The sequence below is a fragment of the Lissotriton helveticus genome, chromosome 8 (assembly GCF_964261635.1).
Source record: "Lissotriton helveticus chromosome 8, aLisHel1.1, whole genome shotgun sequence".
Lineage (NCBI taxonomy): Eukaryota > Metazoa > Chordata > Amphibia > Caudata > Salamandridae > Lissotriton > Lissotriton helveticus.
This window is the reverse complement of record NC_136069.1, coordinates 1,306,315,464-1,306,320,156: the sequence shown is the minus strand read 5'-3', so window position 1 is coordinate 1,306,320,156 and position 4,693 is coordinate 1,306,315,464. Positions and strand designations below refer to the sequence as shown.

The 4,693-nt window shown below is 45.2% G+C and overlaps 1 pseudogene; it reads left to right on the top strand.

Moving 5' to 3' along the window:
* Nucleotides 1-4,100: 4,100 nt before the first annotated feature.
* LOC144774612 (U6 spliceosomal RNA) lies at nucleotides 4,101-4,201 on the top strand (annotated as a pseudogene).
* The last annotated feature ends 492 nt before the right edge of the window (nucleotides 4,202-4,693 follow it).

The window sequence follows — 4,693 nt, the reverse complement described above, 5'->3', positions numbered from 1 at the left end:
CCCCAGGACTTTCGGACAAGGAAACAACTTCTAGCTTGTCTTACCTCTGCCAAAGCTTGTTGGTGGTCAGTCCGACTACCACTACCTATATCTGAACCTGCAACAGGAGGGAACTCTGCAGCATCTTCTATCGAGCACTGCAGTGGCCTTGTTGTCGACTTTATGTGTCCGTTTCCTCCCCAGCACCGTCTAAGCGGCAAACCCAGCTTCCCTGCGGGTCCCCCTTCAGCACCACAGACAGACAGAGCAACTCTGCATCTGGGCCCTACGAGCCATGTAAAATTCAACTGACTGCCGTGGCCTGGTCCTGGGACCCGAATCACCTTACCCCACAGTGGGTTACACACAACTCGACCTGCAAGTGACAATTGTCAGCAGTGCTTTTTACCATTGATAGCAATTATATAGTTTTGCAGTATTGATTTGCGCTGATTTATTTTTCCTTCAAATTCCATAACTCTGATTATACTTATCTGATTGTCTGCATTTTGGTGTCTACATTTATATCAAACTCTGCTTTATTTTTTATACATTGGTGTTGGATTTCTTTTGAGTTGTGTCAATGACTTATCGTCCATGTTGGTACTCTGAAATGCTTAACACATGTTCCTCTAGTAAAGCCTAACTGATCTTTGCCACTATACCAGGACTGAGCTAAGGCTTTATTATTGTGAATCCAAGGACCCTCTTTGGGATATTGTGAGAGTACTACTTTGTGAAGCCTATTCAGCCTCACTTCATAATACTCCACTTTTCTAAAAGAGCTCAATGGGTACATGCATTTGTTGTAGAGATCCAGAGACTGTATTACAAATATGGCACATTTTTGTGCCAGGGTGCACCTTTCATAAGGTGCGCCCTGCGCAAACAAGGAGAGTGCACCATATCAGGATGAATGTGCTGCCGAGGGTACCAAAAGCAAAAACAACAAATAATGGATGAAATGCTGAACAAATCAAACATTCACCCCCAGTCATAGATCTGGGTTTAATCCATCGTTTTGTTGCTCGCTACACCACCCCAGTTTGGTCCCAGCAATGTGCAAATCAGTCTGGACCCTGCCTCCCATGCGAACAGTCCAGCCAGAACCACCAGGCCAGGTCCGTCCTGAACCAGAAACAAGCATCCTGGGACCAGTTTCGGGGCAGCACATTCAAGTGAAATACAGATTGGCTTTGAAGCAGCTGCTCCATGTTTCACTGTGTAGGTGGCATTCGCCTGCACTTTTAAGAGGAGGGAGAGATCCCCTTACAGTTGGGTGCAGTGAGTGACTGTACCCACCTGCAAGGGGATGTCTGTGGGAGGGTCCCTTGACCCCCTACAGAGGGATGCCATCACTATCTGTTTTACAGAAGGGGCCGTACTACCGTCTGGGGCCCCTTCTGTAATACCGACGTGCCCAGTGCAAAGCGGTGCAAACTCCCATTGCGTCCCCGGGGCACTTTGTGTAATACAACCCCAGGTGTGAACTGCAGGTCACACATTGCAATCCTTCACTTGAAAGTTTACCCTAGTGCAAAGTCCAACATTTAATAATACGTCTGACTCCCTGCACGTCTAACTTAACATATAATTCATCTCAGGGTGATAAAATGAGTGCCTTAGGTTTGGATAATAATTAGAGCTTTTAATCAAAGACCAAGAAGCAAGTGAGTTTGTGATGTGTGCTATCTTTACTTCCTGGCAAACACCCAGGAACACAGTAACCATGAATCAAGAAAGGGCCAAACCTCCCTGTGTTGAAAGCAGCTGCTGCCCTTGCAGGTAAGAGAAGTGGGGTCGGGTGGGGGTGATTTTGGCGGACGATGACGAGGAAAAATTGAATAAATAATCAATTTCCTCTCGTCATCGTCTATCGAAATCCCCCCAACCCCGGGCTGTTGCTGCTTGAAAGGGCTGCCAAGGTTCCATCTACAGAAAAATATTCAAAGTTCCTGGGGCCTGACTACTGTCCAGTGCTTAATTTGAGCCGGAGCTTTCCAGTGCTGAGCACCGGCACTTAATTGGTTCCCGGTGCTCGGCACCGGCACCTAGTTGTCAACACCACACTTAACTTAGGGCAGTCTGCCACAAGGTGGTGCTGCTCATATAATTTAGAGATGAGCAGTATAAGAGATGTTTAGGAAAACAATTTACATTAAAAAATACTAATACCTGCCTCCCCAGCCATTCCTTTAGCTTTGGGGACCAGAATTAATCTGAACTGTTGCATTTACATGCAATAGAGATGGCTAGTAGTTGTTTTGGCAGCGATGACAGTGGTAATGGATGGTGCAAGCTGCAATGGCCTCCTGGTCAGAGCCAAGGCACTTAATATTTTACAAACTAAGCACTGCTTCTGTCCCGGGTCCAGGGCTGCTTAACTCCTTAGCGAAAGAAATATACAAATAATTTGGACCAAGCAGGGACCTTCCATCCAAACAGCCCCATTATTTTCTGGACTTCGTTGTTTGTTCCTTGCTGTAGTGCTTGAAAAGATCTGCATTACTGCTTGAAAAAAAGCCTTGTCCAATCTCACAGTGGGCATCTCGTAAAAGTACCGATGAGTGCTCAGACAGCAGCGCCGGCCATGCCTGCCAGCGGGTCCTAAATGACAGTGGCCTGCCACTTTATGCGCCACCCATATGCTCTTATAGTCATTAAACAATCTATATCGGCAGGATACCATTATTGCTTCCCTGACAAATCACTGTTTTATCCATTACTTCCCATGCTTCACAGGCCAGGCAGCTTTTACTGCAAGGCACTGATCTTGAAACAGTCTCTTTGAGATTCAGAGAGCCGCAGGGAATATTTTGGGCACACAGAGAATTTAGTGGAGGCAGGGGCAGCTCTAGGCTCATGGCGGACCTGGGCAGGGAGCGTAGGTAGGGGGCCCTGGAAGAGAGGGTCCATGCGGGGCGGAGCACGGAGGCCAGTGAAGAGGGGGTGGGGGGGGTCAGGGTGTTTGGAAGTGGAACAGAGCAGGAGGCTACGGAATCCCTGCCAGAGGCCGTCACGAAAATATGTATCCATCCTCAGAGGATTATTATATTAGGGATATATATTGGTGTGGTGGCCCCTGGGGTTTGATGGCCCTGTGCAGGTGCACAGCTTGCACATGCCTAATGCCGCCCCTGGTGGAGGGCAAAACGAGAAGCCGTAGCTCTCCTCCCAGCCCCCCCCTACCAAACGAGATATGGTCTCTTCCCTTCCAAGTCCTCTACTGTACCCATATCAAATTAAAGAACTTGACACAATCCAGTAATTTAGGACCAGTGTCAATGAAGACCTGACAAAGTTTAGAGTCGAAATAGATTACAGAATAGAACATTATAGTTCCCAGAAAAAACATGTAAGTGCCAATACTGTAAGGGTAAATCCCTTAGTCAAGTCACCGCTAGCTCACCGCCAAGGTGATATAAGTGCACGGTGAACAGGGTAAGGTGGAGGGGGCCGCCACAATATGTTTGATAATTTTCTTTCAGACCTTTGCTGAGATCGCCCTGCTCCCACCTTTTCACTGGATAACTATGCACATTTTGCTAATTGCTCTTCAAAAAGAGCAATTATACATTTCATTTGGTTGCTGAACAAGTTTGTCTGTGTAGTATTGTTTTTTGTCGTTTTAGTACTTTTTTGCCCAAATTCGTTTTTGGTGTAAGTGTTGCAGGTTGCGTTGTGCGAACGTTGAAAATAGTGTTTGGGGTGTGAATGCTGAGAAATATGCTGTTTTAAAAGTGTTTCCATGTATTATGCATTGAACTTGCTTCTTCAAAGATGGCCACCTTTATCGCTATATGTTTTATGGAGAAATGTTTCTGATTTTGACCATTGCTGTTTCCTGAAATGGCCACTGGGTTAGCTTGTGATTGGTAAACTGAAAAACAGATTTAGGCATTCCAAAAATAATTTTTTAGCCAATGTACAGCACCAGAATCACAATATTTAACACCTTTATCATGGCACGGTTTTAATTTACTTTCATCTGTTAACCAGAAAGCTAGAAGAGTAGCTCAGGCCTTTTCTCTTTTAGAATTATTCGATTCCTGGAAGCAGATTCAGAAGTGTTCTCATATGTCAATGACACATACTTTACGTTGATTTAAAAAAGCATCTTTGTGCTTGCTTCAGCGGCACACTTACTAACATTGGAATGATACAGAGAAGATTAGCATGGCCCCTGCGCAAGGATGACACGTAAAAAATCATCTTCACTCTGCACACAGAATAATAAGCACTCTAGGAGAAGAGTGATACAAAGTAAATTTCTGAAAATCTAGACTAGCACTGCTCAGTGTCATTGTCTTGGGATATGAGCTTCACAGTGAAAGCATAGCTGCCAGGGTTTCAGATTACTTATGCGTGACATTTTCATAATTTCAGTGTAATTATGAGGGACACTCAGCAACTATGAGTGACACTTTGTCTCGCGCAAAGATTCAAGTAATGAAGACGAGGGAAACATAATTATCAAAATTACACCCATTTGAGCAATCTGTGGACACACCCTCACATCTTTCCAGCTCCTGCCTCGAGATTTTCATGATCCTCGAGACAAGTCATAAATAATAATGCCTGTGACCATTTTGATTAGCCGTTACACATTTTAAAACAAAACTTCAAATTTAGCAACTATGGGGGAGATTTAAAAAAAGTCGCGCAACGCAGTGCAGCCCCAGCGAGGCTGCACCGTGTTGCGCGACAGGGAGAA